General features: G+C 47.4%; 1 protein-coding gene across 3 annotated transcripts in view; it reads left to right on the top strand.

Moving 5' to 3' along the window:
- Window positions 1-26,468, top strand: part of INSR (insulin receptor) — a 128,601-nt gene that overhangs the window by 19,793 nt on the left and 82,340 nt on the right. The gene's annotated exons all lie outside the window — the stretch shown is intronic.

Here is a 26,468-nt window from a genome sequence, read left to right as displayed (position 1 = left end):
TTTGGGGTCAGAGCTTTATGGAGCATTTCTTTCTTCGGGCCTTGGCTTTTCCAGAACTGAAATTTCTGGGCCAAAGGCTCTTACTGCCAGTTGCCAAATGACTTTCCGGAAATGTTGTACGGATGGGCGCTCCTCCTAGCACTGGCTGAGAGGGAACACCTTGGCCGGCTTTGAGTGTTGTTTGAAACATCTTTCATAATTTACTGCAGGGAGGAGCCGAGGTGGTGTTACTGTTTGTGTGTGGATGTCTTTGATTGCTCTCGGGGTTGAGCCTTTTCAAACATGTTTGTTTATCATTTGGGTTTTTCTCTTCCTGTTCATATCCTTTGTCCATTTATCTCTTAGTACTTCAGTAGTTTACGAAACACTAGTCTATGTGCGGTTTTCATAGATGGAGGTTGTTGACCCTTTTGCCAAATGTGTTTTCACACATTTTTGTTCCGTGGTGAAAACACTCTGGGTCGCCATTGCCAGAGAAGCTTCAGATGTTTATGGAGTCTGGAGTGGGATCTTTGTGTGCCTCTCATGTTACTTTATGTTTAGAAAGTTCTTTTCTTTTTTTAAAATTAATATATAATGTATTATTTGCCCCTAGAAAGTTCTTTTCCATCTATAAAATGTTTTTCCCCCAAATTCCCTTTTTAAATTTTACTTAACATTAAAAAACATTAAAAATTAACATTAAAAAAATTTTTAATTAACATTAAAACATTTGCCCCTAGAAAGTTCTTTTCCATCTATAAAATGTTTTTCCCCCCAAATTCCCTTTTTAAATTTTAATTAACATTAAAAAACATTAAAAATTAACATCAAAAAATTTTTAATTAACATTAAAACATTTGCCCCTAGAAAGTTCTTTTCCATCTATAAAATGTTTTTTCCCCCCAAATTCCCTTTTTAAATTTTAATTAACATTAAAAAAAATCCATTCAGGACATTTGGAATCTGTATGCATGATTCAAAGGGATGTTCCCCCCCCCCCAGTAACTTGTTGGGGTCTCACTGCTGTTGATTGAAGAAATTTACTTCTTTGTCTTTGATTTGGGATCTGTTTCTGGATATCCATCAGTATGTTCCTGTACCAGGCCTGCTACTGTTCTAATCACTATAGTTATAATAATGTTTTTATAACCAGGAAGGAATGTTCCAAACACACCTCCGTTACTATTTTATTGTTTTGAATCCTTCAGAGATCAGGAATTTCCCTGGGAAGAATTAGTGAGCATGAGATCGAGGTGTGTAAAAGTGAGTGTGTGTGTGGGGGGCAGTGGGGGGGAGGGCCTAAGGGTTGTATCACAAAAGGTACAAGGGAAAGGAGAAAGGAGGGTCTTCTCGCCTAGGCCCAGAAGTATCAGGAAGCCATACAAGGTGAGTCCTGATTAGAAGCCACAGGATTGTCCATGAGAAGCCACTGGAGCCCTGGGGAGGGGCCCTGAAGGGAAAGAGAGCCTCCTTGTTTGAGGATAGGAGAGGGTACAATGATTATTATATTGTGGAACAATCTTGGGGACGCTGGTAGGTCAGGGACGCATGGGAGCTAAATCACAAAGTTGGGGCAAAGTGTCCGCAGAAGTAGAACAGTTAGGAATTTTGGAGAACACAGTTTCTGAGGTGCTGGGTGGGTGGCAGGTAAGGGGGAATGAACTGGGAGCAGTGGCTTTGGTGATGGTTGGCATTTATGATGGGGAGGGAAGAAGAGGATGTGTAGGATCTGTGTTAGGACGGCATACTCGGCTACGAGGGGGGCACTGCTAGTTTCATGTTGGAGACCAGAGAACTTACTTAACTTACCTAGGGACACACAGCTAATAAGAGACAACTGGGGTTTGTGCCAAGTCTGAGACACAAAAAAAGCATATATATATATATATATTTATTTTTTGGTGTGGGGAGAGGGTTGTCCCCTCTGTTTAGAAACGGTTGAGCCACTCGTAGTTGGAGCACCAGGGCAACCGGGAACATGCTTTTATTATTTCCGTGCCGAGGTCTCCAAATTTAGGTGCTTGTTTGAAATACTCTGGGCTCTTGTGTCTTGAGATATAATTTAAGACATTCCTCTGTGGATTTATTTCTGTACACATTTTAGTCAAAATATCTAGAACAGTATTATCTGCAGAAATGTCCCTGGTGGGAGCATTTTTTTGGGGGGGGGATGTATGTGTGTGTTTTTGTTTGTCCTCCCCCCATCCCCAACACAATCTTTTGCCCTTGAGAACAGACTGGCTTTTTCGTGCGGGGGGGGTTTTGTCGTGGGGGAAGGTGTGGCTCTGCACATGTTGCTGTGACTGACACCTGCTGAGGTACCTGGTTCCTGGCGTCGGGCTTGGACGTCACCTGCTCCTGGTGTGTGATCAATGCTGAGGTCCCCTCGGTGAAGCCTTGTCCTGTCCCACTAGCAGCTGGTGAAGTGACGGTTCTTTGAACCAGCGCCCCTGTCTGCTGAGTACCACCCCACTCTGGCCTTTTCTTTTCCCCTCAGGGTTTTTTTTTTTTTTTTTTTTTTAATACACATAATATAAAACTTAACCAGCTTCAGGGTTTTTTTCTTTCTTTTTTCGAAGAGTCGATGTTTTCGTTTATTATTATTTTAAAGTAAGCTCGATGCCCAGTGTGGGGCTCCTGCTCAAGACCCTGTGATCAAGAGTGACGCGCACGCTCTCCCAGCTCAGCCAGCCAGGTGCCCCGACATCTTAAACAGTGTTAAATGCACACTTCAGTGGCATGAAACACACTCATGCTGTCCCGCAGCCACCCCCACCTTCCGTCTCCAGAACTTTCCATCTCCCCAAACGGAGACACTGTCCCCATGAAGCACGGACTCCCTGCCCCCCGTCACGTCCCTGGCTCCCACCATCTACCTCCTGCCTGTGTGCACGGGACTCCTCTGGGGACCTCACGGATGTAGAGTCCTACGGCGTTTGGATTTCTGTCACTGGCCTGTTTCGCTGAGTGCAATGTCTTCCAGGTTCTTCCGTGTGTGTGTGTGTGTGTGTGTGTGTGTACCCCCTTTTTCACGCTGACCGGTGTTCTATTGTGTGGATGGACCATGTTCATTTATCATCGTCTGTGGACGGGCTCTTAGGTTCCTTCCATGTTTCAGCTCCTGGGAATAAGGTGCTGCGGATGTCAGTGGACATCTCTGGCTTTTTATTTTATTTTATTTTTTTAGATTTTCTTTATTTATTCGACAGAGACATGGCAGGAGAGGGAACACAAGCAGGGGGAGCAGCAGGCACTGGGAGAGGGAGAAGCAGGCTTCCGGCCGAGCAGGGAGCAGGGACCCTGGGATCGTGACCTGAGCTGAAGGTAGACCCTTAACCGACTGAGCCACCCGGGTGCTCCTCTGGCTTTTCAAATGCTTATGTTACCTTGTTGCCCCGGCTTTTGAAGGCTTATTTAATGTCCTATGAGCGCAAAAACAGACCCAGATAAACCTTTGTAGAGGGAGTGCTCCCCCCATCTTAGACCAGCCTATGAAAAACTATCCATCAATTCGTTTAGTTCTCTAGAACCTTCCCAACTACTTCCTGGAGTGGCCAGAGCCATTGTCTTTTTCTTACATGATTATCAGGCTCTGGAAGCTTTTGGGGCAGTGTTTAGGATGGAAGTGTTGGTTTGTTCTCTGGACCCAGGTCATGCTTTCTCTGTGGGGTGCCCTCTTCTTCCCGTTAGCAAAACAATGATACTTTAAGCAGAGAATGCAAAGGAAGGTTAAAGGAAGGTCAAGGTAATTAAAAGGGAAAAAAAATGGCTGGAGGTGCTTCCTCTCTGTCACTCTGCCCACAGATTTGGGGTGCAGATACTGGGTGAGGCTGCCCACGGATTTGGGGAGCAGATACTGGGAGAGGCTGAACGTAGGGGGCCTTGGATGGGCAGAGTGGAGAGTCTGTGCAGGCTGGGTCGCAAATCTCCTTGATTGAGACCCTACTGTGTGCCAGGCTTTGGGGTGCTTGGGGCCGCAGGGTGGGAACCAGCCCCTGCCTCCTCGAAGAGGACCTTCTTTTTTTTTTTTTTTTTTTTTTTTTAAAGATTTTTATTTATTTATTTGATAGACAGAGAGAGATCACAAGTAGGCAGAGAGGCAGGCAGAGAGAGAGGGGGGAAGCAGGCTCCCTGCTAAGCAGAGAGCCCGATGTGGGGCTTGATCCCAGGACCCTGAGATCATGACCTGAGCTGAAGGCAGAGGCTTAAACCACTGAGCCACCCAGGCGCCCCTCGAAGAGGACCTTCTGGTGGCAAATACTGACCTTGACTATGTGACAACACTGTTCTGCCAGGAGAGTTCTAGGAGAGGGCTCTGTGGGTGGGAGCACGGATCAAAGCCCCAAACTTGCCTTCAGTGTCTTCAGAGAATATCACCCCTCCCCCAACCCTCTGTGTCACGAGACCCCGAAGATCGGCCTCGCTGACCCTTTCCCAGGTGTTTACAAGAACTGCTTGGAGGCCTGTTTTGCTGTTCATTGGTCATGAGTGGATAAACCTCTGTCACCTATCCAAAGGACGGGGACAGTGATGAGACCTGTTTGTCAGTGTCGTGTCGTGGTTCAGGAGGAAGTGAGGTGGTGCGGGGAGGGCTTTTATTCCTGCGCCTGGCACTCTGTGAGTGTTCTGGAAGCTTCCTGGGAGCATCAGGGCTCCATTACCCTTCTGAGCAGACCTGCTGCTAGGCAAATGCCTGCCAGAGTTTGGCTCTGGTTCTGATTTGGGGCTTGGGGCAGGCAGAGGAGAGCCCACTCCCCGACCCGCTGCTCAGTAGGTGGGGGGGTTCTCAGACCCACAGCACCAGAGGGAAGACCACTCTGCTCAGTGGGGGCCTTGAGGTGCTCCGGGGACCCTCAGCTCTTGACTTTGGGGGCATCAGAAGCCACAGAGCTTGCTTGACCAGCTGCTATAGCCAAACCCACTGGCATATTCCCCCCCCCCTCTGGGAGGCCACCCCAGCTGCTCGCTGCCAGTCAGAGGGGTGGGTGAGGCTGGGGCATGCAGGGTGCCAGGAAACTGGCCGCCACGCCACATCGGCGAGAGAGTAGGAGCAGGAGGCTGAAGGAGGCAGGTCTCTCCTCTCTGGGTTTGGACTTTCTTCCATCTTGGTTTCAGGTTTTCTGAATGTTGGGGTGCTCTCTTTAGATTAAATATTAAGTATTTAATTCTGCCTGTGACGTGTTAATGATTAGAATCTTCTTGGTAGCCATTGCACGGTTCTAAGCCGTTGACTGATGATCCAGTGTTGAGTCCCCCCACAATTCCTTCTCGCGGATGAGACCATGGAGGCCCCCCCTGGGGGTAAGCCTCTTGCCTCAGATTGCACGGCTGGTGTACAGTAGAGATGGAGATGGGATTCTAGCTGGGAACCCAGGTGTTCGAGCCCAGAATCTGAGCTGGTAAGCTTTGGGCTTTCCTGCCCTCCAGGTGGAGAGCTGGGGAAGTCCAGAAGACAGAGAAGCGGAGGGGAGGGGGAAATCCCCTGGAATGTTCACCTGCCAACATTCTGGCTGCCTTTTCTTATGGCTCTTTTCATCCCCCCTTTACAGTAGCTGCCTCATCGGGCTAGGATTTATTGAAGACAGGGACTATGGCATTTTCTTGTTGTGTCCCCAACACTTGTCATGTGGCTAAGCAATGGCATCTTGGTCTTAGCCGTGTTTATTGAGCACCTACTAAGTGCTAAGCATTTGCCAAGCGCCGCCTCACAGAATCCTCACCCCAGCCAACCTAGGAGAGGAAGCAATTCCCATTTTACAGAAGGGGATGCTGAGGCTAGAGGAGTAATTCAGAAACTTGCTCTTGGAGACCTTGCTGGGAAATGGCTTGATGATCAGGCTTGTCTGGTGCCCTTCACCAGAGGTCAGCAAACTGACCCGCGGCCCATCAGTGAATTTTCTGCGGCCTATGAGCCAAGTATGCTTTCTGTATTTTAAAAAGTTGGGCGTGTGTGTGTAAATCTAAAGGATAATATTTTATGAGAGGTGAAAATGCTATGAAATTAACATTTCAGTGTCCCAAAATAAAGTCTCATTGGAACATGGCCAGGCATGCTCATATGTTCATTTACATAATGCCTGTGCCTGCGGTTAGTGCCAGGAACATATAGCTCCCTTTTTTTTTTTAAAAAGATTTTATTTATTTATTTGACAGAGATCACAAGTAGGCAGAGAGACAGGCAGAGAGAGAGGAGGTAGCAGGCTCCCCACTGAGCAGAGAGCCCGATGAGGGGCTTGATCCCAGGACCCTGAGATCATGACCTGAGCCAAAGGTAGATGCTTTAACCCACTGAGCCACCCAGGCGCCCCAGGAACATATAGCTCTTTACAGAAAAAATTGTGCCGACCTTTGTTCTTGGCTCTGCACCTTGTAAAGATGAGGGGGTATGTTGGAGGGTCGAGGTTGATTTCGTTGGAAATTGGGAGCATCCTAGCACCCGGCCAATGCAGTGCCCCTGCCCCTTGCTGGCACCGAGGGGAGGGGACTGTGAGGTATGGCATGCCATCCTTACCTTACCTTACATCAGGAGCTCTTGTTTGGTTGGGGAGTCAAAAGGCAGGAGTGAATTAACTGTTCAAGGCTGCCCAGCTGGCAGATGTCACAAGGCAGGTAGGTGCCCCCCTCCCTGTCCCGTTTCCCTCCAAGTGAGTCATCAGATCGGTGGTTCTAGACATGTCTGGAGCCAGAACACCTGGGAATCACAATGTTCTCTAGATAGTATCACTGCAGAATATTGATAAATTAAATTCCTTTGTGGTTGTGTCACTGTGGTCCCTGCAGAAAACAGGGACGTCTAACACATGCGCACAGGTGTTGAATAATAATCATAAAAGATGGGGCGCCTGGGTGGCTCAGTGGGTTAAGCCGCTGCCTTCGGCTCAGGTCATGATCTCGGGGTCCTGGGATCGAGTCCCGCATCGGGCTCTCTGCTCGGCGGGGAGCCTGCTTCCCCCTCTGTCTCTGCCTGCCTCTCTGCCTACTTGTGATCTCTGTCAGATTAATAAATAAAATCTTTAAAAAAAAAAAAGATGGTGGATTGTGTTGCATGATGGGCCATTTGAATTTGTCACTTGTATTCCTTTTTGTTTTTGTCAGCAATCTTCTAAAAAAATCTAGGGGAGGACTAAAAGTACCAGCCTGGGGGAAAAAAACAATCCAGGGTCATGGTAATTTCCTCCTCATGGAGATGATAGGAATTTTTAAAAATGAACTTCTGGTTTTGGAGATGACTGGATTTTGTGTAGCAGCAAAGAGCAGGGGCTCCTGGTCCTCCCCAGGTTGATGACAAGTTGCCATTGGCATTTGTGGAAGGAGAATGGTTGTTCCAGCTGGCAAATGACGCTTAGAAAGAGGGGAAGAAGGAAGGGAGTTCCAGATGGGTGGAATGGCAATGACAAAAAAGGTAGACGCCCATGCCTTGTGTGGGCAGGAGTAAGGAGGCTGCCTCATGATGTGCAGAGCCTTAGACCATCTCATGTGCTTTGGCTGCCCGATGTTTCCCTGTGGCGCGCGAGGGAGAGGTCATAAACGTTACCTTGGGGCTGTATCCTGGATGGCCTGTTTCACTAATAGTCCGTGAACAGCTGTGCTGAGCCAGGCATGTTGCTGGGACCCCAGAGTCCTTGCTGAATTGGGAGAAAAGGTCAATGACATCACTATAAGGTTATAAGCTCAGTGGGCGGAAAGTGTTGCGGTAGGCTCCCGGATATCCCCTCTTTGGATGCGGAGGAAGGTAGACCAATTGGCCGCATGGTCCCTGGCATCTCAGGGACAGTACTGTCCAAATCTTTGGTGGTGAAGATTCAGACTTACATTTGGAGGAGTGCCTGGCTTCCTGAAGAGGGCTTAAGGGATCTCAGTTAACCGCTTTTTCGCCCAGAGAAGTAGATTGGCCCAGGCCTTTGGAGGAAGGTGGTGTAGAGTTAAATACATAATTACGGAACGGTGGCTGTCTGATGACTTGGTAACTGGTCTGACAAGTTTTTCTTTTATTCCCTCCTCCTTGACGAAATTCATTGACCAGTTACTTCCCACCGTGTCACCAGACCTTTGTCAGAATTAAAATCTGTTCTCCGTGACTGAACACCTGAAATGCCCCAGGGGGGTCCCCGGGACCTCAGGTGCTGCTGGGCTTGGAAGCCAGCGACCACGTGGTCACCCTCCTCTCCCCGCACCCCTGTCCCCGATAGACTGTTCCCTTTCCCAGCGCAGAGTTTCAAAATTGTATCCCCCTCTCCTGCTCCCCATTTTTCATCTCTCAGGCTTGGAGGGTACCTGTGCTAGCTCAGGCTTAGGGATAAAGAATGTTAAATCGGATTAAAAAAAAACTCAACAACATTGCTTTCCTCAGGGGCCCTATTGTCTGTCATGGGTGGGGCCATATGGGTAGCAGCAGTTGGGCTAATTTCCTCCAATTCTAGGTTTGGGAAGTGACCCAAGATCTCCCAATCCAGCCTCAAGCCACAGGACACGGAGGTAGGATCAGATGGCCTGGGGGGCATCCGGTGGATAAAAGCCCATAATGGACAAGAGCCTGGAGGGTTTTGGGTAGAGGGTCCTTTGACCTTTTCACAAGTTTCTTTGCTTCTGATTTGTCTCATCAGGGAGGGTCTTAGGTCTTCAACTACCCCAGGCTGCTGTCTGGAGAGGGAGATTCCTTGAGGGGCTTTTTCTAGAGTGTTTCCAAGTGCTTGCCTGGGAGAAACTGTTCTCTTCAGAAGATCTGATAAGGACAGGGTTTCAAGTGCCGACATCCATGCCCAGCCCCAGTGCTTCTGGTCAGCCACCTGCAACCCTTGTCCCTGGGCCAGTGGGATTCCTGCCACAGGCTATCTTGTTCGTGGTGCCGAGACTGAAGCTTCTCACCTTTGCAGAGAAACTGCCGGCTATCCTAGCAGGAGATAGGCAAAAGCAAGATAGGCTTTGATCCGATTCAAGATTTCTCTTCTTTATTGCGGTAAGATCTACCTAAGAGTCCCTGTTCGTGAGGTTTGGTACCTTCACAGTGCTGCAGCCATCACCACTACATACTTTCCATCATGGCACAAGGGAGCTGTGCACATTAGCAGTCACTTCCTGTCCCCCCACCACTGGAACAAACCCCCCCTCCTGCCAGCCCCCGGCCCCCACTAGTCTGCTTTCTATCTCTGGGGGTTGACCTATTCTGGATGTTTCGGTATAAATGAAATCATGTGATACATGGCTTTTTATGTCTTACTTTTTTCCCTCGACATGGTCTCGCGGTTCTGCCGTGTTGTAGCAGATATCAGGACAGCCCATTCCTCTTTCTTGCTGAGTAATCTTCCCTCGAATGGATCTGTATACGGTCTTGTGTATCTGTTTACCGGTAGATGAACATTTGAGTCATTTCCATCTGTACGCTGCAACAGACATTGGTCCACAGTTTTTGGTTTGAACCCTTAACTTTTGGTTCTCTTCGGGGATAAATCTAGGAGTGGGATTGCTGGGTCATTTAGTAATTCTGTTTAGTAGATCGAATCAAGATTTCTTCCTTTCCCTCCCTCCCTCCCTCCCTCCCTCCCTTTCCTTCTTTCCTTCCTTCCTTTGGTCTTATTTTTTAAAAAATTATTGATTATCAAAGAGGAAGGCACAGATTTGGAAAACCACACAAAATGAATATATAGCCTAATATAGCCTAATGACTGCTGCTTCCCTTTGGGCAAGGCTATGGCTCTGATTATTTTTTCTTTTTTAAAATCTGAAAATTCCATCATATGGTAAGATGGTACTCATGGGTCTCCCTGTTTTTAGTGTATAACAAACAGGGCACAGACTGAACTTTGTAACAAAACTTTGTGTTCTTTATGAAGGCAACTTCTGCTAAAAAAAATTATTTTTATAAGTGAGTGAGGTATGAAGGTTATTTGCAAAGCTCTTTTACAAGGGCAGGAAAAAAACAACCACCACCCAAGGCGTTGATCTTAGGGCTTGGGATTCTGCAGAAGACAGAGTGGACAAGACCTTGACACACATTCCAGAGGGAAAACAACAGATGAATCCAAGAAAGGAGAGATGTTCCAAAGGGGGATGAATTTTTTTTTTTTTTAAGATTTTATTTATTTATTTGACAGAGAGAGATCACAAGTAGGCAGAGAGGCAGGTAGAGAGAGAAGGAGGAGGAAGCAGGCTCCCCGCTGAGCAGAGAGCCCGATGCGGGACTCCATCCCAGGACCCCGAGATCATGACCTGAGCTGAAGGCAGCGGCTTAACCCACTGAGCCACCCAGGCGCCCCAAGGGGGATGAATTTGATGAAGAAGAAAAGTTGGAGAATTGTCTTAAAGATGGCCAAGGGGGGGGCGCATCTGGGTGGTTCAGTCGGTTAAGCATCTGCCTTTGACTCAGGTCATGATCCTAGGGCTCTGGGATCGAGCCCTGCTTTGGGCTCCCTGCTCAGTGGGGAGCCTGCTTGTCCCTCTGTCCTCCCCCCATGACCACTTGTGTACACTTTTTCTCTCAAGTAAATAAATCTTAAAAAAACTTCGCGGGGTTCTTGGGTGTCTCGGTCGGTTAAACGTCTGCCTTTGGCTCAGGTCATGATCCCAAGGTCCCGGGATTGAGCCCTGCGTGGGGTTCCCTGCTCAGTGGGGAGTCTGCTTCTCCTTCCACTCCCCCTCCTTGTTCTCTCTTTCTCTCTATCAAATAAATAAGTAAATAAAATCTTTTAAAAAAAATTCTCTTTCTCCCTCTGTCTGTCGCCTTTCCCGCAGTGTTGCACACTTTTTTTTTTCTCTCTCTCTCAAAAAACAGATGCCCGTGTGGTTCAGAGGAGGGCACGGTTCTTCAAGACTTTCTCCACAGTTTTTTTTTTTTTAAATTTTAATTTTTTAAAAGATTTTATTTATTTATTTGACAGAGATCCCAAGTAGGCAGAGAGGCAGGCAGGGAGAGAGGAGGAAACAGGCTCCCCGCTGAGCAGAGAGCCCGATGAGGGGCTTGATCCCAGAACCCTGGGATCGTGACCTGAGTCGAAGGCAGAGGGTTTGAGCCACCCAGGCGCCCTTCTTCACGGTGTTGAAAGGATGCCTTTGAAAGACAACCACAGGCCTGGTGCACTGCTTGACTTGATTTGGGGACTTACGGCCCTTGGGAGTTTACAAGTGTCTTGTGTTAGGGATGGCAGGTAACAGCAGTGGGCACTTGTAGGATAATAAAAAGGAGTTGGGCACATGAGAGAGTGAAGGGCACAGTAGCACCTTGGCCTTGAGGTCTTGGGACGAGGGATGAAGAAAGCTAAGGTGGACCCAGGGCCTAAAAGTTACCAATTCTGAACCAAAGAAGTCAGAAAATGACATTGATTCCCCCTTGACGCACAGTGCTACCCAGGGGGGAACAAATTGCTGTTTTTCCCTGACCTGGTGGAGGAGATCTTGAAAAGGTTCCAGCCAGCCAGCAGTGGTCAGTGGGAGTCCACTCTTATGGGCTGTTCCTGCTCAGTGAGGAAGTATGAAGTGGCGTCATGGGCTGTGTGTCTCATTTTAGAGGACACTAGAGTCTTTCTACAAGGCTTTTCTAGGTTTGGCGACAACCCCGTTTGGCTCACACTGTTCTCCCCTCAGTGTCTTACATCTTTCAGCTGCCGCTCCTCCTGGATGGGTGGGTGAGTTTCAGCAAGAATAAGGATGTTGAGGGTCCCAGCAGTGACGGCACTGGAGAACCAGCACGGTGACCTCCAGAGCTGGACTCTCCCTAAGGTAGCCTTACCCGTCGCGTGTGGTAAAGCTTAAATGCACTGCAAGTAAATGGAGTGAAATATTTCTCCCTCAGTTACACTCACCACATTCAGACAAGGCAGATGTAGAGCATTTCCAGCATTCCAGAAAGTTCTGTTGGGCAGTGTTCCCCTAGAACATCTTCATCATTCTAGAACATTTCATTCCATGGTTAAAGGTATCTCCAGGATTATACAGACCGGAATTTGAGTCCTTCTCTGTCATGTGACTTTGGACAAGGTGTGTGGCTCTTCTGAGCTTCTGTTTCCTCATCTCAAATGAGAAACTGGTAAAGGGCCCCCATCTCTCATCAACTTTTTTCTCAGTTTTGACCCGTGAATCCCTTCTTTGGATAAAAATAATAATCTCATTCCTTTGCTCTTTTTTGAACTTGGTTTTATTCCCCTCTTAACTCTGAAATAAAGCATTGAATTGTTTTTCAACCTTTGTATCTCCTTGAGAGTCCGTGGGATAGAGGAAGGAGAGACGTGGGAAAGTTGCACATCCACAACAATGAGGTTGTTCTAGGTCCATGTGAGCAAGAGGAGGAACAAGGAAGGGGTAGGTGTGTTGAGTGAGGCATGGGAGTGTCATCAAGAATGAGGAATATGTCAGCTCCTTCCTGGCTTCTCTTCTCTCTTGGGGGAACAGGGAACAGAGTGCTTGTCAGCGTAAGCAGAATAGAAGGGGGGGTAGCAGAGAGGAAGTAGCCTCCAGATGGGGAAGGGACCGAGGGAGGGAACCTCAGTCTGACTTTTGTTTTCCTGGCTCAGCACTGAGCCTCTTGGTCAACTCATGATTGCTGGTGATGGGAATCAACTCAGACCAACCTCAACTACAGCTGGCGGGGGCCGGGGGGAGGGGACTGTGCCGTTTATTGGGAGGACATGGGGCCTTTTCTTGGAACTTGTATCAGCCAGCTTTTGCTTTGTAACAGGCCATCCTGAACCCCAGTGGCTTTACACAGCTGTCATTCTGTGGGTTAACAGGGTGGGTTTTCTGGGCTGGACCCACCCACTGAGCACAGACCCAGGCTCGGCTCACTCCCGAGTCTGGGATTAAGTGGTGGGGTGGCTGGTGGCCGGGCCATCTAGCATGGCCTCAGTCACAGTGTTGGCATTTGGGCTGAGCTGTCGACTGGATGCTTTGGTTTTCCTCCTTGTGGCCGCTGACCCCGCAGTAGGCTAGCTTGTACTTGGATCATGGTCTGTAGCAAGAGATGAATCCCAAGTCTCTGTTGGCTTTGTGTGTGCTGGGTTCCTGTGGGTCAAAGCAGGTCACAGGGCTCAGGCAAGCTGGAAGCCGGAGGGAGGTTAGACTCCATGGGGAGGCATTTGGGGTGGTTTTTGCCGTCTACCATGGAACTCCATGGCAGTGCCATGGCACTCTTGAGACATGTTAGCCGGGAATTAGAGCTTGATCGAACGCCCCAGACCATGTGTGGTGTTAACTGTGAACCTAACATGATTTTCCTGTTATTCATTTCATTTATTTCATTTCCTGAATTCCAGTCACTGAATAATCCGTTCCTTTCGCAAAATGACTCTTCATGCTCTCTTTATCATTTATTCAATTCAACCAAACACCCATTTGTCTGTGTCTGTTCTTAACACCCGTACCATGCTGATCTAATTACCATAGATTTCGAGCGTGTTTTATTAATGGTAGACCCAGCATTTCCGGTTGCACTTTTTAAAGGGTTTCTTTTTTCCGGTGGAACCTACGAATCGCCAAGTCTGCCTCCTCCAGCCCGCATAAAACCCACTGAAATTTTGTTTAAAAACGTTGTGTTTAAATCTGTAAATTAATTTGAGAAGGTACACCTTAATAGTTTAGTATTTTTCCTTTCCATGCAGGTATGTAATCAATTTCTCCATTTGTTCAGCTCTTTTTATGTGGTTCTCTTAAAAATATTTATTCTGCGTATTTCTTGCTATGATGATTCCTGTCTCGTAGAGTTAGTTATTTATCAGGGAGAGAGAGCGAGTGAGAGCGAGCAAGCACAGGCAGGGGGAGCAGCAGGTAGAGGGAGAAGCAGGCTTCCCACTGAGTAAGGAGCCCAGGTGGGACTCGATCTCAGGACCTTGGGATCATGACCTGAGCCGAAGGCAGACGCGTAACCGACTGAGCCACCCAGGCATCCCGAGATTTATTTTTTTTTTTTCCTAAAAGATTTATTTAAGAGAGGGAGAGAGCATGCGCGCTCGGGCACACACAAGCCAGGGGGACTGGCAGGGGGAGAAGGAGAGAATCTTGCAGACTCCTCATGGAGCAGGGAGCCCATGCGGGGGTTGGTCTGACAACCTTGAGATCACGACCTGAGCCAAAATCAAGAGTCAGAGGCTTAAGCGAATGTGCCACCCAGGCGCCCCTGTGTGTGGAGTTTTTGTTGTTCATTGTTGCTTCCGTGAGTGGGTGTATTTATCCTGAATCCAGATCCTTTTGTGGCATTGATGAGTCCGTTTTAAATTTTTTCGTTCATGGTGTGCAGTTTTACCCTCTACAGATTTTTTTTTTTTTTTTTTTTTTAAATCTTGTCTAAGTGTTGTAGCTCTCGCGGAAGTTTCAAATCATCCTCTGTGGATTTGGGCTTCACGACTCATATTAAATATTTTAACAAGTAGCATTACCTGACGTGAATGGTTAACAGATGCCCTCAGATAAAATCATCTTCGCTTTCCTGCGGTAAACCCTACTTGGTTGTGAAGAATTATTCTCTTAGCATAATGCTGAATTCGATTTGCTAGGTTTGCTTTGTTCTGCTCAGTTTTTATTATTTTGGGGGGGATTTTTGCCATCTGTGTTCATGAATGAAATTGTGCTATGTTTCTGGTCCGTTTGATTTTGCAATCTCTTCATTAGGTTTTATTATCTGATATCCTAGCCATATAATATGAACTAGGCAAATTTCCATTTCAAATATTTTGAAATTACGGCATCAGGACTAACGCTTACTTGAAGAACCGGTTATTTGTTGGAGAAATCATACGGTGCTGTCTAACCTGCTGGGGAAGTAATTCTTTGATAACCTTTGAAAAACTTCATAACTGGATTGTTAGAGAATTCAATTTAAATTTTTTATTTTTTAACCTCTGGTAAGATCTTTTTGAGTCAGCTTTTGTGATCTGTATTTTCTTAGCGATCATTTCATTGAGATTTTTGTATTTAATAACATGCTTGTGCTTGCTGTAATCTGTTTGTATATTCTTACGTCTATGTGGATTTGCCAGTTTTTTTTTTTCCTCGCAGGAATACAGATGTTGGCTTTATTTTTCAGTTCTTTCCCCACAATTTATTAGTTACTTAAAAAAAATCTTGATTTTTTTTTTTCATTTTTAGATTATTCTGAGCCATGATTTGCCTACCCCGACTCCCCCATCCATTGGTGCTAAATGTTTAGATGACTCACCAGATGCTGAAATCCTTTTTTGGAATAAACTGGGGAATGAATGAATGAAGGAAGGAAGGAAGGAAGAATTGGATAATGGTCTCTGAATACAATTAAAGCTTTTAAGGCCATGAAGTCAACCCCTGAACGTGGCTTTGGCTGCCCTCCAAGGTTTTGGCTATCTAACGTTCTTGTTTTCGAAAGAGTTTGTGAATATAGTTTTCATTTGTTATTTTTGATAATCATTATCAGGAAGGCTGCTCGTGAGGGCCGACTTACTTTCAGTCGCTTTATATAAATGCTCTGACTTAACCTTCCTAGGCACCCCAGGAGTTATCCTTGCTTCTTTACAGCCTAGTTTAACAGCCGATGAAACTGAGCGCCGCAGGAGGGAAAGTGACTGGCCCAAGGTTGCACGGGCAGCGGGGGCAGGGGCCGGGACTGGCATCTAGCCCAAGGTCTGTTTTGATTCTGAACCACGTGCCTTTGTGACTCTGCTACGCGGCCTCTCCAGTTGAGTGAGTTTTAACCACTGGTCATTAGAGTTTAAAAAAAAAAAGTTGTTGATCCCAATGGATCGTCTCAGTCTCCAGTTGACGGGATTAAAAATTTAACTTGTCCTGACCTGTCCAGTTTCTGCATTTTATAACTGCGTGCGGTCTCTTGGTAGCTGAGCGACTGTTCGATGGGCTTCTACGACGGCTGCTTGGAAGCTGCCGGAGTAGGCAGATTAAGAGTCAGAGCTCACAGTCTGCCGCTGCACCAGAAAAACATCCCCCGGGGACGGACGTGCACGTGGGGGTGTGGAAATAAAGGCTTCACTTCGCTGGCAGAATCTCTCTGCCCTCCAGAGCCGGGAAGCCTTGCTCCGCTGTTATCCCAGCTGCCTGCCTCCTGAGACAGCTGGAACTAGTTTTCGCAAAGGCACTTTCTCCTTCCCTCATCATGTGCTTATGGTTTTGGGATGCTGGCTTGCAGGAGCGCGGGCTGGGCCAGCGCTGAACTTGACCTGTGGTCTGCCCCGCTGTTTGGCCCTGGTTGCTATTTCTGGGTCTTGTCCTCAGCGTGAGGATGCTACAAGTTGGTGTGACTTGTCGTGACGTCACGTGGTCAAACCTTTTCCTTTAAAATGGCCCGTGATTCATCTTTATTTTTACGGGGCTGTATCATGTTAGAAGTATTACAGTAGGAGTTTTCTTTTGAAATCTAATAAAGGTTTGAATCGGCCATCTGGAGTCTGTGTTCCTTATGCTTTTTTATTGTTCATGACTAACAGTGGTGTTGGGGCTGGTGGTGGGGGGAGGTGGTGGGGGGGGTTCGGTGGTTGCTCACATCCGTCCAGAGGGTCGGGTCCATCATCCAAAAACCTCATTTTCTCTGTCTTGGCTACAGGCGGAGGCCAAGAGCTGTCTGCTGATCCCCAAAGAGTCCTTCTTTAGTGGAGTTTTTTCTTTTCTTTTTTTTTTTTTTTTGACCAAAACCTTTTATTTTTAATAGCTTGTTAGATGCGCGACATGCAAATACTTTTAGTGTCATGATTTTACGTCATCAGTTTTATTTACCATAGCACCATAAACAGGTCAAAAAAATTTTTAAAGTAATTATTGAACCCAGTGGATAAGGACTGACTGTTTCCTAAAGCAATTAACAATGAAAACATTAAAAAAATTTTTTTTTTTTTCCAAGTAGGCTCCACGCCTTAGCATAGAGTTCAGCCTTAGGTTTTAGCTCACAATCTTGAGATTGAGACCCTGCACTGAGATCAAGAGTCAGGTGCCTGGGTGGCTCAGTCCCGTAAGCGTTGGACCCTTGATTTTGGCTCAGGTCATGATCCTGAGATTGAGTCCCGCGTCTGGCTCTCAGATGGGCAGGGAGCCTGTTAGTCTCCATCTCCCTCTACTCCCTCCCACCCAGTAAAGAAATACATCTTAAAAAAAAAAAAGTTGGGTGCTTGCCACCCAGGCACCCCGAAAACATTTTACATTTTTACTCACATCGGTATAGAATAAAAGTCACCGTTTTTCCCCCCACATCTTTTCCCCAAACTGATAATATCAGCCTTTGTTGTTTGGGGTCTGGTGGAGGGGAATGGGAGGGCATCTCCCTGGGGTCTTAGCACAAACACGCATTTTTCTGGGTCACTATAAAGTTGGTCTTCTCCTGATATGTCTCTTGATCGTGGATGCTTCTCTCTTCTATTTTTTTTTTCTCTTTTAAATGCCAGGAGTTTAGGCGGGCGTTTCTCAACCTGAACACTACTGACATTTCGCGCTGAATAATTTTTGCGTTGTGGGTGCCGTCCTGTGCGTGGTGGGGTGGTAAGTGGCATCCTTGGCCCCCACCCACTAGACACGGGCAGCCTTGTCCCCAAGTCGTGACAACCAGAACCCTCCGCAGGCATCGCTGTCCTGTGTTCCAGGCTCTAGCATGAGTATGTGCGTTCTCTCTTTCAGCTCAAGAAACGGCACCTTGATGGGCCGAGGGTCCCAGTCTCTTTCCTCTCCTCCCCCTACCCTCCTGCCCCATAACCACTGTCCTGATGCTCCTTCATCACCCCCTTGTGTTGCTGTGTGCCGGAGTCCCCCTTATCTACGGTTTGGCTTCTTGGCAGCCGCCCGCAGATGATCCTGATGAATGTCAACGGGTCACGCCTGCATTCTATCACGTAGGCATTTTATCATCTCACCCCATCACGGGGACCAGGAGGATGAGTACCGCACAGTAAGATGCTCTGAAAGGGAGCGAGCGAGCGCATTCATGCGACTTTCATTACGGTCTCTTGTTGTGATGTTCTCCTTCATTATGGCTGTTGTTCATCTCCGGCTGTGCCTAATTTATACGTGCATATAAGAGAAACATAAAATATATAGGGTTTGGTACAATCTGCGCTTTCAGGAATCCCTCCGGGGATCTCGGAATGTATCCCCCATCGGTAATGGGGTCGGGGGTGGTGGTGGTGGTGGTTTGCCATCGATTGCATTGCAAATCCCCGGATTCTTTGGCTTAATCTTGCCCATGAAAAAAAATTAGGTCTAAAAAGATATGCAATTAAATGCATATTTTTATTTCTTAAGTTATCTGTGCTTGTTTTTGAGGAATACAAGGAAAAGTATCATCTCACTCTGAAATTCCCCCCATCCCCACCCCCAACATGGTTTCTTAATTTTGATGAGAAATCTTTCATAATTGTCTCTGCAAACATATGTCTGTCAGTTGGAATCCTATTACTATATTCAAGAAAATGAGGTTATATGATATCATCTGATGCCTGTGTTGCAATCTGCTGTTTTTTTTTCTCGTGGATCTATTAATACTCTTTCTGTGTAAATGTGAATCTGTATAGACTTTTAATTCCTCTAAGGTTGTTTCTAGTTTATCATTGGCATGAGAGAACAATTCTGAGGTTTAGGTTGTTTACTACTCTGATTGTTTTCAACTTTTATTTTTGCGTAGGTTTTTTTTTTTTTGCGTAGTTTTATGGAGATATAATTTACGAACAATAAAAGGCACACTTTTTTAAAAAAAAATATTTATTTATTTGACAGACAGAGATCACAAGTAGGCAGAGAGGCAGGCAGAGAGAGAGGAGGAAGCAGGCTCCCTGCTGAGCGGAGAGCCCGATGTGGGGCTCTATCCCAGGACCCTGGGATCATGACCCGAGCTGAAGGCAGAGGCTTTAACCCACTGAGCCACCCAGGCGCCCCTAAAAGGCACACATTTGAAGCGAGTGTTACCAAGAGTTTTGGCAAAAATATACACTTGGTGCTCACTCTGTGTTGGACGCTATTCTTTTTTTTTTTTTTAAGATTTTATTTATTTGTTAGAGAGAGAGGGACAGAGAGAGAGAGAGACAGAGCACAAGCACAGGCAGACAGAGTGGCAGGCTAGAGGCAGAGGGGGAAGTAGGCTCCCTACCAAGCAAGGAGCCCGATGTGGGACTCGATCCCAGGACTCTGGGATCATGACCCGAGCCGAAGGCAGCCGCCTAACCAACTGAGCCACCCAGGTGTCCCTTGGACGCTATTCTTAGAGGTTTATCGGTATTGATACCTTTCATCTTCTTGACAACCCAAAGAAGTAGATGTTGCTCTCGACGGAGAGGTCTTTCTTGATGGAGAAGCTGAGCGCACAGAGACTAAGTAGTTTACCCAGGATCACACAGCCAGTACCTTCCTTCTTATTCCTATGCTTTCCGGCTTATAACACCTCTGATGTCTTGGGTGAGTAATGCCCGGAAGTCTTGGTTTCCCTATCTGTAAAATGGGTTCGTGGGACCTCCGTGAGCGTGTTGTTAAGGTCAGTTGGTAATGTGAGTGCTGCCCAACACTTAATTTCTAACCTGTGGGTTCCCAGATGAAAGCGTCTTTCAGAAGTGACAGGTCTGCTCCCCACCAGCCCCCACTTGGTTCCAACCAAATACTTCCATCAGACTGTCCTTTGAGCATCAGTTTCCCCCGAGATGTTTCCTTCGGGTGCAGTTCCCGTTGTCACTCCATTTAGTGGGTTTGAGCTAGGGACTGGCTTGATTCTCTCCAGCAGCCCCTCCTCCAGCCCCGTTTGGGGCTCAGCATTCCATGTGCACCCCGTGAATGTTGGAATGAACTGGCCACTGGGCCTTTTCTCAGTCAGGGCAGCGATCCAGGTAGGTCAGACCTCGGTTCTATGAGCCGGTATTGGGAGGTAGCTTAGCAGATGAACTTTGTTTCCTCCTGTTCTGTAGGACTGTTCTCTTGTGATTATGGAGGCTTTGGGGGTTCGAAGACTGTGTCTAAGATCCAAAGTTGGAAGGAAAAACAGCACAGCCAGGGACTTGCAAAGCTCTGACATCTGTTTGGCCCTCACTGGGAGCTCAGGAGCACATTAATCCGCATGACAACCCTCTGAGGGCCAGGATTTTAGCCTCCCCATTATATAGACGGGGAAACTGAGGCATCAGAGGGTGGCCTGATCCACGTGGTCGCTTCTGGCCCCACTCCCTGCAGTGCGGTGTGGAGTGATCATGAGCCATGCCTGGTGGCAGCCGTGGTCCACCTTGATTTCCAGGGAGTCCCTCCCTGGGTGTCCCCATGTGTGCCCCCCACGGCTGGCTGAGTCCTTGTCCGAATTAGAGCGCTGCCGCTGGAATCGGGTGGGATGTGGAGCAGGGAGCGCTTTCGTCAGCTCGGTGAAATCCTGTACAAAAGCGAGCTGAAACCCAGCAGGGCTCTTGTCCTCTCACTTTGTATTGTTTTTCTTTTTAACAGAACAAAGTACAGTTTGCGTAACAGGTGATAGGATCTGAGAGTGGGTATCAAGGGCTCCGCATCTCTGCGGGAGACCCAAGTGGGGCCCTGTGGCATGGTAGGTGTGTGTGCGCCGCAAAGGGTGGACCGGGCGGGTCTCTGATCTGCAGGTGCCTCCGTCACTCCGGTTTGGGATGTCGCATGGAGGCGTGGACCTCTTACTGTAGTTACCGACTCCTGGGGCTCTCCTGGATGGGTTCTTCTGAGTCCTCAGCGGGGCACAGTTAGCCAACACACACCTACCTTCTCTCCCCATGCCCAGGAGTCCTTGCTGAGAAAATTGAAAGCGAACAGTGCATCATAACTGTCCTTGGGTGGGTGGCTGGAATTTTGGCTTCCCTGGTATTTGACCCTGGCATTTTGGGTAAAGCAAGTCAGGATTGCCTACATGGACAGAGCAGATATCTGCTGGCCTTGGGTAGGTGTCTCCGTCAGCTCAGGCTGCTATAACAAAATACTGTAGGTTGGGTGGCTTAAACCGTGGACATTTATTTCTTCCAGTTCTAGAGGCTGTTAAGTCCAAGATCAAGGACCTGATAGATTCTGTTCGTGGCGAGAGCCTGCTTCTTTTTGGGCTGTACATGGGCTGCCTTCTTGCTATGCCTTGCCTGGCCTTTCCTTGGGATGTGCTCCTGGAGAGAGAGAGCCCATGTTTTGGCATTCACGTACGTGATTGCATTTATCAACAGCGCATCACCTTTTTTTTTTTTTTTTTTTTGGATCGCAGAGGAGTATTCCATTGTGTAAGGATACACTATTTCATATTTACCTGCTCAAGAGCACTTGGGTTGTTTTCCATCTTTGGCTTTTACCCATAAGCCTGCCGCAAACATTTGTGCATGAGCCTTTGTGTGAATGTCCGCTTTCATTTCTCCTGGATACAGACCTGGGAGTGGTAGGCTTGCATTGATACAGGTTTAACTTGGAGAAACTGCCAGACTGTTTTCCCAAGTGCTTGTATTCCACATTATGATCCCGCCAGAGACGTAAGAGAGTTTCAGAGGCTCTGTGTCCTCGCCAGTGCTGGGTACTGTCAGTCTCTTTGATAGAAGCCATTGTCGCCGGCCTGACCTGACGTCTCATTGTGTTTGATTACCTGTGGTGTTGCGCATCTTTTCACAGACATACTGGGCACCTCTATATGCTTTCTGGAATGCTTGTTAAAATCCTTTGCCCCCCCCCGCTTTTTTTCCCTTGGAGGGATGGTTTGTTTCATTATTTATATATTTTGCAATCAAGAATGATGTCAGGGGTGTTGTGACTGTTTTCTCCCATTTACTGGCTTAACCCTTTTATTTTTTTGTTTTGTTTTGTTTTTAATAGTGTCTTTTGAAGAGCAGCCAGTTTTTAACAGCGTGATGTTATTAATTTAATTAGCTCCAAGTTGTGGCTTTGAGAATCTTCCCGAAGCTCTAGCCCCAGATAGAGGACATTCACAGAATTTTATTCTTATTTGTTTGTTTGTTTATGAATCACGTTTATTTTTTATTTTTTTTTTTAAAGATTTTAATTTATTTATTTGGCAGACAGAGATCACAAGTAGGCAGAGAGGCAGGCAGAGAGAGGGGGGAAGCAGGCTTCCCGCTGAGCAGAGAGCCCGATGCAAGGCTCGATCCCAGGTCCCCGAGATCATGATCTGAGCTGAAGGCAGAGGCTTTAACCCATCAGGCACCCAGGTGCCCGAATCACATTTATTTTTTAAGGCCAGTTTGAGGTCTACAGAAAAATTGGGCAGAAAGTACAAAAAAAAAATTCTCATAGAGTCCCCCACTCTCCCCAACAGAGCTTTCCCTGTTAATCACATCTTGCATTAAGGTGGTACAGGTGTACCCCCTCTTTATCCATGGGGGATTTGTTCTAAGACCCCGGCAGGTGGATGCCTGAAACAGCAGAAAGTACTGAACGCTGCCTCTACCATGCCTTTTCCCGTACGCACATACTTATGGTCAAGTGTAATTTCATAAATTCTACACAGTAAGAGATTAACAACAAAATAGAACAGTTGTAACAATATAACAAAATTAAAGTTAAATGAATGTCATCTCTCTCTCAGGACTCTGGCTGCCCTATACTCACCCTTCTTCTTGTGATGATTTAAGATGATAAAATGCCTGTGTGATAACATGCCTGTGAGGGGAGTGACATGGCACTGTGATGTCACCTTAGGCTGCCGCGGACTTTCTTTTTTTTTTTTTTTAAAGATTTTATTTATTTATTTGAGAGAGACAGTGAGAGAGAGCATGAGCGAGGAGAAGGTCAGAGAGCGAAGCAGACTCCCCATGGAGCTGGGAGCCTGATGTGGGACTCGATCCCGGGACTCCAGGATCACGCCCTGAGCCGAAGGCAGTCGTCCAACCAACTGCGCCACCCAGGCATCCCTGCCGCGGACTTTCTGATGGTGCGGGAGAGGGTGGTCCTGTGCTTTGGACCACGTGGTTGACCATGTGGTTGACCATGGGTATCTGAAACCCTGGTTGGCTGTGGGGAGGGGACCTGCTGTGCATTTGTTGTAATTGATGAGCCAATATTGATACAGGGTTATTAACCAAAGTCTCTAGTTTACGTTCAAGTTCACATCCTCTGGGTTGTGACATAATGTATAATGCACGTATCCGCCATCACAATGTCAAACACAGTGGTTTTGCTGCCTGTACGTTCCCTGTGCCCCACCTGTTTCTCCTTCCCTCCTTCCCAGAACGTCATTCCGTAGTGTACTAGAACTTCTCTTTCTGTGTGAGTGTGGAGTAAAGATGTGAGGATGGTACAAGGAATCAGAATTTAATAAGTTAAAGACTATCTTTGGAGAGTGGGAAGCATATTCATGGTCTAATGGCCTTCTCAGGATCTTTCAAGGGGGGAAAAGCTGGAGGTTGAACCTTGCCTTGTTTTTAGACTGTGGACCAGGTTTAAAGTTCGGCAAGGGAGGGCTGCCGCCGAAGTTAGGGCTGACTGGTCAGGGGTGATGATCTGATTCTGGCTTGTGCTCTCAAGACCATTTGTGAAAAACCTATTTCCAGAAATATTTCAAAGAAAGGAGGAGAACACTCCTTCCCCTGCCCTCCTCCACAAACCCTCGTTTCCATGATTTGAACATATGAAAACACATTTTGAAATTTTATGCCGAGGTCCTGGTACTTTCAATTGTTGATTTTCTCAGTATCTTTTCCTTCCATGTCATACCATAGATCCTTCCCACAGGAAAGTGCAGAGAATCTGCACAGTTGAGCAAGTCATTCTAAAGGGAGTCGGACTCAGGTCGAGTAGCGGAACAGGGCTACCTGCTGTTCCCCCATATGTCCTTTTCCAATCATAACTGCCTTCCTCTCCCCAGAGGTAACACTTTTTTTTTTTTTAATGACTGCCAAGACCATATTTTTAACTAAATGTTGAGCCAACACAGCACTGCATACATTCAGATGGAGCAACAGTATTTTCCTTCCTGTACAGAAGTCTGCCGGTGCATTTTTACTGTGTTTGTTCTTCTTGTGTATCAGGTCCTGAATCTCTACAAGGGCCCCATGTTAACCGTGACTTCAATCACATTTCAAACACAGAACGTGTGTACGTCATAGAAGGGTACCCTGGTCTGGGGCCTAGGGACATCCCGAGCTAAGGTGTCAATAGTAAGCCCTCACACAAGCTGGTGAGAATACCAGGCTCTGTTTTGTGAAGGTAGTTCACGAGTTTCCATCAACAGGGTTGTGTCCACAGACACCACATTATCAAAATGAAAGGTTCAAAGCCAAACAGCTTGGAAGTCAAGTTTGAGGAAACACCTTGTCTCTGTGATTAAGGCTCAGAGGAGTTTAAATCTCAACCCTCTGTTAACTGACAACAGCTCTGGGCCTGTTGTTTATTGTTTTGGGATTAAAGAAAAAAAAAGTTTGTTTTCCCAGCTGTAAAAGGTAAAATACCATCCAAGCCTCCCTGTGGAGTCATCTTAAGGTAATGCGCCTAAAACACTGAGCTCGGAGTGCGGAGTCATTTAGAGCTAGGACATTACAGTACAGATCGTGGAGGGTGAGGGGGAGGCAGTCGAACGTCAAGCATGTGGCAAAAACCCCCAGTTGTCTATATTTGTTTGGTTAAGAATAAAAAAAAATCACACGCATACATATACTCTCTAGCTTTGGATTACTAAAGAACTTTGTTAAGAGCCAGAATAAATAGATCTTTCAGTAGTTAGGAGGAAAAAAAAAAAAAAAAAGATGTTTCACTTCCCTGAGCCGCTCAGAGTTGCAGGGACTTGCCATCCCTGGTTTGAAAGTGTTGGGTGTCCAGGTGGCAGGTTGGTTCAGCAGACGGCGGGTATGTATGTGCGCATGCGTGTGCGCGTGCCCGTGTGCGCTCACGCGCCTCTGCCCACCTGGGGCGTCTGTCATTGATGGTGCCAACAGCAGTGCTTGGCTGTAGGGCTCCATTGTGGAAGTTTCTTGAAAAGCTGTGATCAAATAAAACACATGCCAGCAGGTCCCCGGGCACACGGGGAGCTTACTGGGATCTGTGACCTGTCTCTGCCACTTCCTGACTGTGGGAGGCTGGGCAAGTTATGGGAATTCTGCGAAGTCCCTCAGTTTCCTTGTCTGTAAAATGGGAATAGAAACATAAAGTTGTGAAGATCAAATAAGGTTAAGGCAGAAATGCTGAACATTGCAGTTAGTTACACTGTTGCTGTTACTGGAGCTGTGTCGAAGTTACAAATGTCTTCGTGTTGCCTTTTATTTTTATTTTTTAAAAGATTTTATTTATTTGACAAGAAAGATCACAAGTAGGCAGAGAGACAGGCCAACAGAGAGGGGAAGCAGGCTCCCCGCTGAGCAGAGAGCCCCATTCGGGGCTCGATCCCAGAACCCTGGGATCATGACCTGAGCCAAAGGCAGAGGCTTAACCCACTGAGCCACCCAGGTGCCCCCGGTTCAGTGGATCTTGACAAATACACAACTTGTGTGACTGCCACCAAAACCAAGATGGAACCTGCTGCCATCACCCCAGCAGTTGTCTGTGTCCCTGTGAATTCCAGTGAATTCCTCCTGTCCCTGCACACTGTTGTTTTATTAACGATCATCATCATCATTGTTTGCTGTTGTTGAGTTTCGTCTTTGGAGAAGAGGAGAGTGGAGCAAGAAATGCATGAACGGTGGGGAGCGGGGCTGGGCAAAGGGTGGGGGTGGCCCAGGGAGGACTTTGTCACTCTGGGCTTGTCATGCCTTTCATGCAAAAATGTGAGACCAAGCCCCAGAGACGGCCCAAGAAAAGTTTGGATGGAGAAGTTTAAGAGCCGTTGGCAGGTTGTGGTAGGCGAGATTCACAGCCATGAGCTGTTAGGATTCGGAGACGGAGAATTTGGTGGAGGCGGGAGAGGGATGTGTGGCGGATTGTGTGGTGGTACACCCCAGACACCCAGTGACTTTGAACTTTATCAAGACAACATGGAGCCTTTTAACCAAAAGAGTGTTCGCAGAAGCAAGCTTCAGGATCAGCCCCCCCACCCCCCCGGCTCCCAGCTTCTGTCCTTGCTTTCCAGGCTGTGCAGAGTCTGTGAACAATTCTGAGTGTCTAGGATTCAGCAAGCTGGTGCGGCTCTCAGCTCCTGGCTCTCGCTCCAGAGGCCGCCCAAGGTCTCGGGCCAGCCAAGGGAGTGAGCTTCCCGCATCCCGAGCCAGGCGGGGAAGCTGGAGGCTTTTAAAGGCTAGAGGTCTGGCTGTAGACACGTGTTCTTTTGGCGTTCACTTTGTTGAAAACACATTCCCTAGATAGTTTCTCTTCTGCACAGACCTCTGGGGCTCTTGGGCATGCTGGAGGGCCACGCTGGTGAGGAATAACCTGATTTAGTCTCTTGGGGAGGCCGTGAGCTGACATTGGTGGAAGGAGGCAGGCCTTGCTGTCAGACGCTCTGCATGATTCTCTTCCCGATGCCTCGGTGACTTCATGAGGTGGACGCCATTATCCTTTCCATCTCACGGAGGAAGAAATTGAGGCTTGGACAGAAGTTGGTACCACACCCAAGGGGACCCAGCTCCTGCCAAGTTGGCCTGCAGCTTTTGCCCCCACTCACAGCCTGACTGGACCTGGAGCTGGGGCCTTTT

Source organism: Neovison vison, chromosome 6, assembly GCF_020171115.1.
Source record: "Neovison vison isolate M4711 chromosome 6, ASM_NN_V1, whole genome shotgun sequence".
NCBI lineage: Eukaryota > Metazoa > Chordata > Mammalia > Carnivora > Mustelidae > Neogale > Neogale vison.
Note: the sequence above shows the minus strand (reverse complement) of the source record. Positions and strands in the feature narration are given on the sequence as shown.